General features: G+C 38.7%; 1 pseudogene; it reads right to left on the bottom strand.

The window, feature by feature from the left end:
• Positions 1–851: 851 nt before the first annotated feature.
• On the bottom strand, positions 852–1,194 carry LOC122690629 (annotated as a pseudogene).
• Positions 1,195–16,383: the final 15,189 nt, after the last annotated feature.

Below are 16,383 nucleotides of genomic sequence, written 5' to 3'. Positions count from 1 at the left end.
CAGTAATCTGTGCCTCAATTGCTTAATCTGTAAAATGGGGATAATAATAGTCAAGTCTTATGGTTCCTTTGTGACTTAAAACAATTAAAATGTGTAGAACAATCAACACGGTGGCTGGCAATTAGCAAGAGCTCAATAACTATTAGCTGCTGCTGCTAAGTTGCTTCAGTCGTGTCTGACTCTGTGTGACCCCATAGATGGCAGCCCACCAGGCTCCCCCGTCCCTGGGATTCTCCAGGCAAGAGTACTGGAGTGGGTTGCCATTGCCTTCTCCCAACTATTAGCTACTATTGTATTAACTGTATCAGTTCACTGGGACAACATTAATGCTGTAGGACAATCACATAACTTTAGTGGTGTACCACAAGAGTTGCTTTCTCATTAGTCAGGAGCTCAGCTGGAGGCTGACTCATTGAGACTGGTGACACTCAAGTGTCTACAGGTTGGATGGCGGTCTGGTCTAGGCTGGACTTGGCTGGGACACCTTATAGCTGGGCAGCTCTGCTTCATGGGTCTCTGGGACCGGTGGACTAGGCCAGGCATGAACTTCTTGTGGTGATGACAGGAGTGCAAAGAAGTAAGTAGAACTATGCAAAGCCTCTGGAGGCCAAGGACAAGAATGAATACACAGTTATGTCTATTGGCCAAACATATCACATGGGGGGAGAGAAATATTCTCTGCCTTTTTAGAATGACCTCTAAAGTCACAGGAAAAAAGGCATGGGGACAATCAGGGTAAAGAATTAGGGCTTTTCATGCAATCAGTCTATTCTATTGAGTGTCATCATTCATATATATATATATATATTTTTTTTTTTAAAAGCTCTGGTCACAGAAACATTGTACAAGATTTACTTTTCACTAGTGTGTTCTGGCATGCTTCTAATGATATCAGAATCACCTGGATCAATGATAGCCAGTGTGCATATTCTGTAGTATTATCCACATTATGTGCCCAATTCAGTAATATTGCCACTATAGTCATGGACCAGTTTTGGCCAACATGGCATAACACACTGCTTCAGATTTCCTCAAGACTGGGCAGTTGACAACGATGACCAGTTTCACTTTACCTTGTCTGATCATTTTCAGAGTCTGCTTGTACCCCAGCATGTACTTTCCACTTTCCATAACCAGTTGGAGCCTAGAATTGACTGACTCCAGTGGCCCTTTCATCTTCTTTGTGGCCACCATGTTTCTGTCAGTGCAGGACTACCCCCAAACCAAGAGCAGCCACCAAGATGGCCAGGGTATTCCTGTTTATATTTAAACACTGAATTTGAATCAAAATCTTCCATTCCGGGGCTGGAGAATCACTGCTGTGCAAACTTTGCCAGGTGACTCTGATGTCGCAGGTCTGACTTTGGGGACCCTACTCAACTTTCATAGTCAACTGATCAGCTCTGATCAGCTGGGGCTCTGCTGAAAACAGATTCCTTGGCTACTTCCCTGGAGATTTCAGTTATGCTTCTGAAACCCAAATTTTAATAAATGCTCTCCAGGAGCATCCTAATGATGGGTAAAATTGGGAAACACTCTTCTAAGGCAGCATATTTCTTGAAGAGATGAAGACTGAGATCCAGAAGAGGGAAGAGACCCAAGAAAGTTCTCCCAAAAAGAAAGTACTAATTGGGGCTAGGATTCAAGTGACTTAACTCCCTCCTGGCCAAGTGTCTTTTACAATATAAATGACTAGAAATTTCTACACCTCAACCATGCCACCACAGAGTCCTGTTGGGATTCAGTGTTTAAGGAAAAATACAGTCAACCTTGGTTTCAAATGGCCCTTGATTTACCATCTCTTTTGAACAAAGACTCCCAGAGATCAAGTTTAACATAAGGTGTCTAGATACCCTCTCCTGATATCTCGAGGGGTTGTGGTGGGCTTAGAAATGTGCTGCTTGGACCTCACTGCCCAGTTGTGGGAAGTGAGGTCAGCAGGCAGCCTCCAGCTGTCAGCTTCTTTGGGGTCTGCTTGAGCTGCAGACACTCCTCACCCAAGGTCATGGGGTTTCTAGCAACTAATTGAATGAGGTAAGGGTGCCAGGGTCCGACACCTCCTGAGGGGCAGTTCTCACTCCAGAGACCCTGCTTGGTTGCCTGGATCTTTGTCAGGCTGCATCACAGTTCATCTTTTTTTTTTTTTTTTTAATTGTTTTAGGACTTTTTCACCTGCTAAGTCTTTTAAAAAATTCTTATTTATTTATTTTTATTTTTGGTTGCACTGGGTGTTTGTTGCTACATGTAAGCTTTCTCGAGTTGCAGCAAGCAGGGGCTACTCTCTAGCTGCGGTGTGTGGGTTTCTCATTGAGGAGGCTTCTCTTGCTGTAGAGCATGGACTCTAGAGCAAGGGCTCAGAAGTTTTGGTGCACAGGCTTAGCTGCTCTGTGTCATGTGGGATCTTCCCAGGCCAAGGATCGAACCCGTGTCCGCTGCATTGGCAGGCAGATTCTTATTCACCATGCCACCAGGGAAGTCCCACAGTTCATTGTCTTACTGTGCCTGGTTAAGTGTTGATTCTTAAATATCTTGCATCCCAAACTCTGTCTGTAACAAGGGTCAAAAACAATGGCAGCAGTGTGAAAAGAGGGACTTTGGTTGTGGCGATGAGCTTTGCCAAGGGGCACACAATAGGGAAACAGACGGGTTATCACATAAAGTGCATGCTTTTAAGGAAGCCTTGGCCGACAGAAGTACAGGAGACACCTAAACATTTAAATCACCTTTTCCTATTGATTAAGGTAAATACTTTACTGATGGTTTTAATCAATACCCCTATAAATCCTCCCTCTGTGATGGTTTTACTGTGCATTTAATGTTTCTGTCTTTAATTGAGTTACATACCCCTCAGCCCAAAATGATGAACTGAAAGTTAGAAATCATCTGGGTGCTGACAAAAATGGGGAGTATTTTTCCCCTTGTTTAATCTGAAGAACTAAATGCTTTGAACATCAGTCAGCAAGCCCGATTTGGTCACGAGTGGCTGGTCTCATTTCTTTACCTCTCTGGGTCTCAGTTTTCTCATCTGGAGATGGGGGCAATGGTTGCTTTGCCCATGAAAGAGGACACCCAAGAAAGCCCTGAAGCTGAAAGGGAGTCTTATTATTAACTACTCAAGGCAGGGATTTGCAAGAAAACTTACAGAATCTTCCATGGTATCCATAGGGAGTGGCCGTGGTAGTCCTGGAGACTGTAATTCCTCCCACAGACCTCTTTCTGCACTGCCACCCGCTGATTGATTTGCCCATTTTGTCAGCTGAGCGTAAATATCCACCTGTCAATCACTCCATTATGCTAAGTGCCCATCCAGCCCAGAATGGTGATTTACACCCTCTGTGGAAAGTCCCAGTCCTCCTGGCAGCTGTTCTGTGTGCAAGGTAGGCAGAGTGGGTCTACACTCCAGGCCCTCAGAGACATGGTCTTTTCTTCAAAGAAGGCTCTGGACCACAGATGGGAAGTGTTCTCACATCTCTTTTCCATCCCCAGTTTTGCCGAGGGGATGACGTTCAGCAAACTCCATAATCTACAGGAACTACTATCTTCCACCAGAGGAGAAGTATCTTCAACAGAGGTGCTCACTATAGGTTACTTTGCACCCCCCTCCCCGGGGACATTGGCAGTGTCTGAAGATGTTTTGAAGAAACTTAACATTCAGAAAACTAAGATCATGGCATCTGGTCCCATCACTTCATGGCAAATAGATGGGGAGACAGTGGAAACAGTGTCAGACTTTATTTTTTGGGGCTCCAAAATCACTGCAGATGGTGACTGCAGCCACCATTTAATTTAATGAATTTAATAAATTAAAATCATTTAATTTAATGAAATTAAAAGATGCTTATTCCTTGGAAGGAAAGTTATGACCAACCTAGATAGCATATTAAAAAGCAGAGACATTACTTTGCCAACAAAGGTCCATCTGGTCAAGGCTATGGTTTTTCCAGTGGTCACATATGGATGTAGAGTTGGACCGTGAAGAAAGCTGAGTGCCGAAGAAATGATGCTTTTGAACTGGTATGTTAGAGAAGAGTCTTGCGAGTCCCTTGGACTGCAAGGAGATCCAACCAGTCCATCCTAAAGATCAGTCCTGGGTGTTCATTGGAAGGACTGATGCTGAAGCTGAAGCTCCAATACTTTGGCCACCTCATGTGAAGAGTTGACTCATTGGAAAAGACCCTGATGCTGGGAGGGATTGGGGGCAGGAGGAGAAGGGGACGACAGAGGATGAGATGGCTGGATGGCATCACCGACTTGATGGACATGGGTTTGAGTACACTCTGGGAGTTGGTGATGGACAGGGAGGCCTGGCATGCTTCAATTCATGGAGTCGCAAAGAGTCAGACACAAATGAGTGACTGAACTGAAAACTGAAGATGTCTTAGATCAGGGGTCCCCAACCTCTAGGATCTGATGCCTGATGATCTGAGGTGGAGCTGATGTAACAATAATAGAAATAAAGTGCACAATAAATGTAAGGCGCTTGAATCATCCTAAAATCATCCCTCCACCCCTCATCCCCAGTCTATGGAAAAATTGTCTTTAGTGAAATCAGTTCCTGGTGTCAAAAAGTTTGGGGACTACTGTTACAGATGGTCATGACTCTGGGTGTGCTTCTGGTGTCTACTATCTATAGTAGGCCAAGGATGTGGCTAAAAATTCTGGTATTCATAACACTGGCCCCCATACAGAGAATTATCTAGTCCAAAGTGTCAACAGTGCCACTGTGAAGAAATCCAGATCTACAGGGATGAGAGACAGTTGAGCAGCTCAAGGAAATGCTCAGACACAATGATTTGTCATGAGATTGCTTTGGGAAAGGCAGGATTTAGGGTGATAGATGAGCATGATGATGATGTTAGGAGAAGAAATAGCTGGTCAGAACTTCCCAGAACTGGTCCAGTTTTCTGTAATCTTCACTTTATAGAGATGGGTTCTGAGGCTCAGATTGGGGACCAACTTTCTTGAGCTGACAGCAGATCTGGAATGGAAATTCTTGTTTTGAATAGCACTTTGGAGATCTTTTCAACATCTGAGAGGGGAAATCACTTGAAGTGATTGACAGGTAGTGGCTCTTCAGAGTGCTCATGCTTGCTGAGCATCTAAGTCTAGCATGCTGGGATTGATTTGTGATGTCTGCCACAGGCATAGGAAGGAAGGAGTGGCAGCCCTTGGGAAAAAAATTTACCTTCCTTGCACTTTACTATCTTTCTCATCCTCAGTCATCACAGTTAAGGGCAAATACATATAATGACACTTAAAAATATTTAGAATCTTGTTAAGCTAAACAAAAGAAAAGATATTTTAAAACATCCTCCTTGCTTAAAAATGTATTTTTCTGATTGTTACAGTAATACATGCTTATTATAGCCAATAAGAATAAATAAAGAGGAAAAAAAATTGCCAATATTCTAGAAATAGCTACATGGATGTTCTGATAGATAATTTTATATTTTTATTCTACCATATGTATTCTTCCCCTGAATTTTCCTAAAATTAAATTCATGATGACTCATCATTTAAAAAAAATTAACACTAACATATTTGTATTATTCATGTCATTAAATACATTTGTAAGCATTGCTAGGTCAGGGCTGTGGATGCGCTAACATTTATTTTAATACATTCTGTAGCTGGATGCCAGGGTTTTTTTCTAGTTGAGTTTTAAAAAATTAATTATTTTGCTTATTGTCATATAAACAACTTGTATGTAATATTTTGCATCTGGATGATTTTTCCATTGAATTAAGGTTTATAATGGAGTAATGACTGGTTCAAAGGTTATAAAAATTATTAAGATCCTTGATACATTTTATTAGATTTCTTTCAGACAAATGACTCTGAATATACTTCTATCAGGAAGGAATATGAAGGCCAGTTTCTCCGAATTTTCAGAAAAAATAACAGTTAAAAAATCATTGTTTTAAGCAAAGGCATACTGTCTGTTTTAAAATTTGTATTTGTTAGCGAGGTTTAATTTTTAAAAATGATTTCAGTTATTTGTATATTTTTTCTTGTGTGAAATATTTATTCATGTCTTTTATCCATTTTTCTTTGGGAAATTTTTTCTGTTTTTCATTTGTTTAAATTCTTCAGATTATACTAACCTTTATTAAAATTTTTATATTTGTTATAAATATTTCCCTCAGTCTGTCATTGAACTTTTATGTATGTATGTATGTATGTATGTTTACATTAACAAATTATAATGTGTTTGGCCAAATCCTTTTTCTTTAGTAATTTATCTCATTGCTTGTAAGTCAGCTATTTCTTTTTATATCTTAATCATACATAAATATGATTAGTATACATACAATCACACATATACAGAGAGAGGCTTTTAATTATATAAATATGATTAAGATATGATTAAATATAAAGATATATGTGTAGAATTTCCTCTGTCTTTTCATATTTGGGGGGTAGATTTCTCATCTGAGGTTTATTTAGGGGGCAAGGTAAGAGACTAACATTTTTACTTCAAATATTTTTTACTTCAAATATTCATCTGAGGTTTATTTAGGGGGCAAGGTAAGAGACTAACTTTTTTACTTCAAATATTTACCAGCTTTCCCAGTGGCTTTTATTATTTATTTCTGTCTTATTTTCCTGACACGATGCCATCACATATTTTATTCTTCTACTTCATAGTTTGTTTGTGGGTTAGTTGCTCCTCTGCATTTTTCTGCCAGTATCTGTAGTAATTATTAATGCTATTCACCAACATGCCTGACTTGCTGGCTACCAGGAGTGTGATTAGATTGCACAACTTGGCAAATATATTCCTTAGGGTTGCATGGGGTCATGTGAGTTGCTCTGACCCATGAAATAGAAGCAGATATTAGGTGGGCTGGGTTGGAACATTTACTTGCCAGTGGAATATCTTCAGAACTCTTTACTCCACCGCTGATGGAATCAGCGGTGGAGTACAGAGACATAGAGGGGAGGCCTCAACCTCTAGCAAACATGCATCAGAAACAAGATAAAAGTCTTTGTTTCTAAGATGCTTATACTTTGGGCTTGTTTGTTACTGCAGCAGAACCGAGTGTGTGCTGACTGAGACATATTCTACTGTTTTAATTATTGTGTCTGTGACACATTTTAATACATTGTCAAGTAAATCAGTCCCAGTTGCTTCTTACTGCCCCTGACAAATGTTCTGAATAATTTTTTATCTGTTTTCCCAAAAAGCCTTTTGACTCATTACATCAAATAGTATTACCTCTCCTTGCCTTCCCAGATGAAACTCGGTGGGATTTGATTTGACTTGTAGGAACTATATTACTAAATTCAAAATAATTGACATTCATTCAATATTTCATTTTTCCATCCAGAAAAGTGGTATCTTATTCAATTTCTTTACAGATTATTTTATGTATTTCCATAAGTATTTTTATAGAGAGTTCTGTATATTATCATGAACATTATTCCTAAATATTTTATGTATATTGTTGTTTTTCATCTGGGATCACTGTATCATTCCTTTTGTCTAACTGGGTTTTGCTGTTATTTAAGAGTATGTTTTATTTTGTACATTTCATTATGAATTCAGCTACCCTACAGGATTTTAATTGGTTTTAATAATTTTTCAGTTTGTTTAGATTACTTTTCAAAATGTTTATTTTTAAAATTTAAATAGTACATTTTAATTTAAACAACTAAGTTTCACTATGCCAAATAGGAATAACATTGTGAATAAATCAAGACAAATAATTTTTACAGTTATTAATTTGGAACTATAATTTATATATTATTAGGTTTTCTCTAAACTCAGATTTATTTTTAACTTTTTATAGAGACTAGTATAGTGAATTCATGTATACGCATATCCAAACTAAAAATGTTCAAACATGATCAGTCTTGTTTTAACTGTACACCCTCAATCCTTATTCACTCTACACACACATTATACACACAAACACACACACAATTTTGCACTAAATCATTCTGAAGAAAATTCCACAATGTCATATCATTTCACCCGTAAGTATTTCATATATTCTAATTTTTATTCTAAATCATGACTTTCCCCTCTTTAATTTAAATTTTCCAAATTCCACATATTGCCCTGAAAATATGTTGTAGGTGTCCCACTCTGGCTCCATCCTTTTTTAAAAAATTGAACAGATAATACCTGCTTATGATAAACAATTTTTTTTAAGTTCTCAGGCAGTAGAAAGGGATTTGCAATGCAAAGTGAATTTTTGTTTTTTCTCATGTTCCAAGTACCTTTACCTCAAAAGTGTTTTTTATGGTTTTCTTTTGAATATTCCAGGTGAACATCATGCCAATTGCAAACAAACAAACAAAATGTCTGAGGCTAGAACTTCCAGCACAGTCAGGATTATGCTGTTTATTTCTAGTGAGTAGAAGTCAGGATTCATATCCATGAAATTTGGTACTGACATTTGCTTTTATCCACTACCCCAGACTTTAACACAGTAAAGAAATGTGCTACTCCTTCCAGGTTATTAAGAACTGGATATTGAATTTGATCAAATTCCTTTTTATTATCTATTGAAATCACTGGATGGTTTTGTCCTTTGATTTATTGATGTAAAATTTCATCTTGTTATTGTTGTTGTCATTCAGGTGCTAAGTTGTGTCTGACTCTTTGTGACTCCATGAACTGCAGCACGCCAGGCTTCCCTGCCCTTCACCATCTCCCTGAGTTCACTCAGATTCATGTCCATTGAGTCAGTGATGCCATTCAATCACCTCATCCTCTGTCGCCCCCTTCTCCTCTTGCCCTCAACCTTTCCCATCATCAGAGCCTTTTCCAATGAGTCAGCTCTTCGCATCAGGTGGCCAAAGTATTGGAGCTTCAACTTCAGCATGTTAAAACCCTTTGTATAATTTCTGAGATAACTAAAATTTAGAATCTCATTTTGTTATATTTTAACATGCTATTGGTCTAAATTTGTTCATTTTTTAAAATTTAGAAAATATTTGTATCTGTATTTATAAGTGCAACTGGGCTATAGATATCTGTTCTATTTTCATTGTATTTTGCTACACAATCTATCAGGAAACTTTCTTTTTCTAACTTTGGAATGATTACTAGTGGAACTAATTTGACCCCTTCTGGAAATGTGAAAGTATTCATAGTAAGACAGGCTAGCCCTGGAGATTTTTTTCACAGGCAATTTTTTGATAGTTTTGAAACGTCTTAAATCAATTTTGATCAATTATATTTTCCTAGAAACCATTTATTTCACTGAAATTTTTCAGGGAAATTTACTTAATATTTACACTTGTAAAAAATAGTCACTACTTTTAAACTTGATTTCAAAGATAAACATGTGTTAATTTTAGATCATTGATTTGAGAAACCGGAAAGCAAATTAAAAAAAATAAAAGTCACATGCATTTCAAGTTTCTTTTAACATTTCAGTCTATAAACTTCATATCTATTTGTCAGACTAGCTGCCTATTTTGCTTAATAAAACATGAAAGGTTTTGTATGTCGTAAGCTTTCAAAAATGTAATTTTAAGCACTGTATAATATCCTATACTACAGATGTAACATATTTATCCAATTTCCTCTCGTTAAACATTTAAGTTACTTCTATTTTTTCCTATGATTAATACTGGGATATATTGCTTTGTAAATACACATATTTATACTCTGTAATTTTTTCCTCAGCATATATTTTTGGAAATAAAGTCAAAGGTTATGAGTACACTTTTACCAACTCTGGCTATTGTATTTCAAATACATGTCTTGTTTCATTTTTTCATCTTTTTCATTACTATTCAGATTAAGCATTTTTTTCAAATATGTATTGGGCATTTATAATTCTTATGCCCATTTTGAGTTGCCTATTCATATTCTTTTCCTATTTTCTAATAGGTGTTCATAATATTATTTTAGATGATTTGTTAACTATATACATCTGAAATAGCTTTACCTAGGTTGTCATATGCTTTTGCTTGTTAATTTCTTGAGGGTACAGGAACTTTTCTTGTTTATGTAGTCTATTAATTCTTTCCCTTTATGCTTTCCCCTTTGCCTTTATACTTAGAAAGGACTTCATTATTTCATTTTATAAAGCTCTTATCTCTTATTATATTCCCTTCCTCATTTCTCATTTTATTTGTTTTTTTGTTCTTGCTTTCCTTTGTATTATTAAATTTGCCAGAGTAAAGACTGTTTTTCTATGGCTTTAATGAGTCATCTCATACATTTAGACTCTGCTTCTCTTTCTCAAATCAATCATTTTTGGTCTTTTATCTATTTAATTTTTCACCAGCTTTTCTTAGGTTTATTGTGCTGTTCATTCGCTATGTTCTTGAAGCAAAGAATTATTCATTCATTTTCATTCTTTCTTGTTTAATAATAAAACAATTTATGGCTTTACATTTCTTTTTCTAAGTGTAGCATTGGCAGCTTTCCATAAGCTTCGACAAAGCGTTGTTTTGTTCTCATTTTACTATTTTCTAAATAGTCCATAACGAAAGTTTTTATTTCCCTTTTGACTCAATAACTATTTATGAGAATTTTTCAACTTATTTATTTATTATCCAGGTTTCTATTATTTTCTTTGTGGTTGTTAGAAATGTTTCCATTTATTTTACTTCTATCAGGGAATTTGGCCTGTAAACTTACTTCTTTTTTTTTTTGGATTGAAGTTCTCTTGACAGTGCAGTAGGTGGAGAGCTTTTGAAAACGTTCAACTAACACTTGAAAAAGTATTTACAGGGAACACAGTTGGATAGGCTACGTACCTCCAGTCTTATTAACTCTATTATTCACTTTTTCTCAGTTTCCTTGATGTGTTGAAGGAATCTGAAGTTTGTTAAAGTGAAAGTCACTCAGTCGTGTCCAACTCTTTGCGACCCCATGGACTATACAGTCCATGGAATTCTCCAGGCTAGAATACAGGAGTGGGTAGCCTTTCCCTTCTCCAAGGAATCTTCCCAACCCAGGGATTGAACTCCGGTCTCTCGCATTGCGGGTGGATTCTTTACCAGCTGAGCTACCAAGGAAGCCCAAGAATACTGGAGTGGGTAGCCTATCCCTTCCCCAGCAGATCTTCCAGACCCAGGAATCGAACTGGGATCTCCTGAATTACAAGTGGATTCTTTACTAACTGAGCTATCAGGGAAGCCATGTTAAGCCTCTCACAACTGTTTCTCTGTCAATTTCTCCCGATGTTTCTGAAACAAGTGAAATATTTTGGAGGTTTCATAAAGGTCTATTATATCATCATTGGGGATTTTATTTTTATCATGATAAATTAAAATGATACTCATTCAAAGTAAAAGACTTAAGTTATCATATGCTTTCTTTTTATATGAATCTGTCTTGTTTTCTCTATAACATCTTTTCTAAAGTCAGTATCACCTTGTTAGTCATGATCCATGGAGGTGGACTGGAGTCAGATTTTAGTATCTCTCTCATCTGTGAATCTCTTAATAGGAGATTTAAAGACATACATATAGTGGGAGCATGGTTAGCTCTAACTGGGTCAGGTCCCACTTGTACCCTAGGCTGTGCTTTCAGGGGACTGAGGGATACCTTGGGGACACAGTTCCTTCTGGAAAAGAGAATCACTTGTGGAAAACTACCTACAGGTGGAACTTCCCTGGTGGTCCAGTGGTTAAGATTTCACCTTCCTATGTGGGGAGTGTGGGCTCAGTCCCTGCTTGGGGATTCAAGATCCCACATGCCTCACAGCCAAAGAACCAAAACATAAAACAGAAGTAATATTTCAATGAAAACTTTAAAAATGATCCATATAAAAACATCTTTAAAAGAATACTCAGTTCAGCTGCTCAGTCATGTTTGACTCTTTGTGACCCCATGGACTGCAGCACACCAGGCTTCCCTGTCCATCACCAGCTCCCAGAGCTTGCTCAAACTCACGTCCATCGAGTTGGTGATGCCATCCAACCATCTCAACCTTTGTCATCCTCTTCTCTTCCTGCTTTCAATCTTTCCCAGCATCAGAGTCTTTTCAAAAGAGTCAGTTCTTCGAATCAGGTGACCAAAGTATTGGAGCTTCAGCTTCAGCATCAGTCCTTCCAATGAATATTCAGGACTGATTTCCTTTCAGATTGACTGGCTGGATCTCCTTGTAATCCAAGGCACTCTCAAGAGTCTTCTCCAACACCACAGTCAAAAAGCATCAATTCTTCTGTGCTCAACTTTCTTTATAGCCCAACTCTCACATCTATACATGACTACTGGAAAAACCATAGCTTTGACTAGACAGACCTTTGTTGACAAAGTCTCTGCTTTTTAACATGCTATCTAGGTTGGTCATAGCTTTTCTTCCAAGGAGCAAGTGTCTTTTAATTTTAAGGCTGCAGTCACCATCTGCAGTGATTTTGGAGCCCAAGAAAAAAAAGTCTCTCACTGTTTCCATTGTTTCCCATCTATTTGCCATGAAGTGATGGGACCGTATGCCATGATCTTAGCTTTTGAATGTTGAGTTTTGTTTTTTTTTTTAATTTTTTTATTAGTTGGAGGCTAATTACTTCACAACATTTCAGTGGGTTTTGTCATACATTGATATGAATCAGCCATAGATTTACACTTATTCCCCATCCCGATCCCCCCTCCCATCTCCCTCTCCACCCGATGGATGAAACTGGAGCCCCTTATACAGAGTGAAGTAACCCAGAAAGATAAAGAACATTACAGCATACTAACACATATATATGGAATTTAGAAAGATGGTAACGATAACCCTATATGCAAAACGGAAAAAGAGACACAGAAATGAATGTTGAGTTTTAAATCAGCTTTTTCACTCTCCTCTTTCACTTTCACCACGAGGCTCTTTAGTTCCTCTTCACTTTCTGCCATAAGGATGGTGCCATCTGCATATCTGAGTTTACTGATATTTCTCCCGGTAATCTTGATTCCAGCTTGTGCTTCATCCAGCCTGGTATTTCGTATGATGTAATCTGCGTGTAAATTAAATAAGCAGGGTGACAATATACAGCCTTGACGTACTCCTTTCCTGATTTGGAACCAATCTGTTTTTCCATGTCCAGTTCTAACTGTTGCTTCTTGACCTGCATACAGATTTCTCAGGAGACAGGTAAGGTGGTCTGGTATTCCCATCTCTTTAAGAATTATCCATAGTCTGTTGTGATCCACACAGTTAAAAGCTTTGGCATAGTCAATAAAGCAGAAGTAGATGGTTTTTGAACTCTCTTGCTTTTTTGATGATCCAACAGATGTTGGCAGTTTGATCTCTGGTTCCTCTGCCTTTTCTAAATCCAGCTTGAACATCTGGAAGTTCACAATTCATGTACTGTTGAAGACTGGCTTGGAGAATTTTGAGCATTACTTTGCTGGCATGTGAGATGAATGCAATTGTGCAGCAGTTTGAGCATTCTTTGACATTGCCTTTCTTTGGGATTGGAATGAAAACTGACCTTTTCCAGTCCTATGGCCATTGCTGTTTTCCAAATTTGCTGGCATATTGAGTGCAGCACATTCACAGCATAATCTTTTGGGATTTGAAATAGTTCAACTGGAATTCCATCACCTCCACTAGCTTTGCTTGTAGTGAGGCTTCCTAAGGCCCACTTGACTTTGCATTCCAGGATGTCTGGCTCTAGGTGAGTGATCACACTATTGTGGTTATGTGGGTCATGAAGATCTTTTTTGTACAGTTCTTCTGTGTATTCTTTCCACCTCTTCTTAATATCTTCTGCTTCTGTTAGGTCCATACCATTTCTGTCCTTTATTGTGCTCATCTTTGCATGAAGTGTTCCCTTGGTATCTCTAATTTTCTTGAAGAGATCTCCAGTCTTTCCCATTCTATTGTTTTCCTCTATTTCTTTGCATTGATCACTGAGGAAGGCTTTCTTATCTCTCCTTGCTCTTCTTTGGAACTCTGCATTCAAATGGGTATGTCTTTCCTTTTCTCCTTTGCCTTTCACTTCTTTTCTTTTCATAGCTATTTGTAAGGCCTCCTCAGACAACCATTTTGTCTTTTTGCATTTCTTTTTCTTGAGGATGGTCTTGATCCCTGCCTCCTATACAATGTCACGAACCTCCATCCACAGTTCTTCAGGCACTCTGTCTATCAAATCTAATCCCTTGAATCTATTTGTCACGTCCACTATGTAATCCTAAGGGATTTGATTTAGGTCATACCTGGATGGTCTAGTGGTTTTCCCTTCTTTCTTCAATTTAAGACTGAACTTTGCAATAAGGAGTTCATGATCTGTTGCACAGTCAGCTCCTGGTCTTGTTTTTTGCTGACTGTATAGAGCTTCTCCATCTTTGGCTGCAAAGAAATAATCAATCTGATTTTGGAATTGACCTCTTACTCACATATTTCTCCATCTTGGCCCACTGTGGGTCTCGTGTGATACAGAGGGACAGGAAAGGAATGGAATAGGGTTAGAAGACAGAGAGACGGGCAGAGCGAGAGAGCGCTAACATCACTCTCAGCCCTGTGGGGGTGCTGTCTGACCCTCAGACAGCATGGTCTCAGAGCCCGTGGAACACTTCGGGGCTCAAAAGAGAGATGACAACCTTCTCCCGTCATTGCCACACCCACTATGTAGCTCAGGAAACTGGAGTGCCCTAGCGCCTGTGTGAATCCTAGCAGTAATGCCAACTGGACATTGTGGGTGCCCAGGTGGGGAGCTCTGGAGACCAGGGAATGTAATCTGGCAGCTGGTTGGACTTGGTAATGAATCCATGAGGGACTCCCCTAGAGGGTTCAAGAAAATTTGACCACCTGAAGGGAACAGTTCTGGAACCTAGGAGCCTGTGTGTCGAGACAAATGCAAACAAGTGAGTAGTTATTATAATCAGCACCCTATTTGTAGCCCTCCTAGATCAGCAATGCTGAGGGTGGGGAGGTGTGAATTTATCTTCAGAACTAGCATAACGTGTTCTCATTTCTTTCATTTTATCTTGTGTCTTCCATTTTAAATCATGTCATCATTGATCTTCAACTATAAGCTCCCAAAGTTTTTTTTTACTTCTTCCTATTTTCTTCTTTTATGATTTGGAAAGTTAACTTTTTTCCTTTCTAAAAAAAATACTCAAGTTTTTACTATTCAATTTCCAAGAAAGAACTCTAGCCTGAGTTTGAACCAAAGGCTCCCCTGGGGTTTAGGCAAGTCTGGCGAGCTTCAGGGAGGCTTCTGCCAGGAATCTATTTTTGTGCGGGGCTGAGGAGTTTCTTAGGAAAGAAAAATGTATTTTCTCCACATTTATCATCTTCCTTTCATCATTTTCATCTATTTTTCTTTTCTTCTACATCTTGGAGAATTTCTCTAGCTCAGCCCTAGCTTGTCCATGACTTGATATTACATGCCAATTCTGCCTTTTTTTTTCTGTATGAAATCTGGATTTTAATTTTGTGATTGCACTTTTAGTTTCCTTATGGTTCTCCTCGATCTCATTTATCTTTATTGCATCTCATTCTGTTGGTCTTAACTTATTGTCCTCTTAGAGTGTGGTGTTCTAGTTTCATGGAAATCATATGCTCTTGAGAGTATCAAACAGTGCTCTGTAATGATTATTTGCTGCTTGTGCATTGGGTTTTCAAAGTCTGGCTCTTCTTCTGTATCTTCAGGATTCATTTATTCTCTTTCCCTCTTCCACAACATAGGCTTCCTGCCACTCCTGTTTCTCAGGAAAGTTCTCCCCACACAAGGAAGTATTAAATATTTCTGTCCGGTTCTCTGTTCACCAGCATACTGGTCCAGCATACTTGGATTGCTAATCCAAGCTGAATGGCCCGTTAATGTACCCATTTTTACCCTGACTTACCCTAAGTCTTCCCAGGTGGTGCAATGATATAGAATCCACCTGCCAAGCAGGAGACACACGTTCAATCCCTGGGTCAGGAAGATCACCTGGAGGAGGGAATGGCAACCCATTCCAGTATTCTTGCCTGGAGAATCCCATGGACAGAGGAGCCTGGCAGGCTGCAGTCCACCGGGTCACAAAGAGTTGGACACGACTGAAGCAACTTAGCACACGTGCACACATCACGTAATGTACTTGTCAAAGTCCTGCTCATCTTTCCAGGCCCTCTTAAATGCCCTCGTTTTCTCTCTTTAAGCTTTGCTCCTATGTTTTCATTCCTGTTCTGTGTCCTCATGGCACTTGTCCAGGTTTCACAGAGCTTATTACACTGTCTGTTTTAGTTATCATTTAGTTGTCAGCTATCTGTCTGGAAGATGGTAAGTTCCTCAAAGACAAAGAGCTGGCCTTATTCACTCTTGTGTCCCCACCCCTGGCAAAGTGCAAGCTTGACACAGTGCCTGACATAGACTAAGTCACATACAGGTTTGTCGAAGGGGTTGGTGATCTTGTTGATGGGCTCTGATTACATCTTGCACTTGACCCAACTTCTCTTATCACCTTGGTGTCAGAAGCACGGCTCAGGTCAAAGGATC

This window comes from Cervus elaphus, chromosome 4 (genome assembly GCF_910594005.1).
Source record: "Cervus elaphus chromosome 4, mCerEla1.1, whole genome shotgun sequence".
NCBI classification, from domain to species: domain Eukaryota; kingdom Metazoa; phylum Chordata; class Mammalia; order Artiodactyla; family Cervidae; genus Cervus; species Cervus elaphus.
This window is presented reverse-complemented; position numbering and strand designations above follow the sequence as displayed.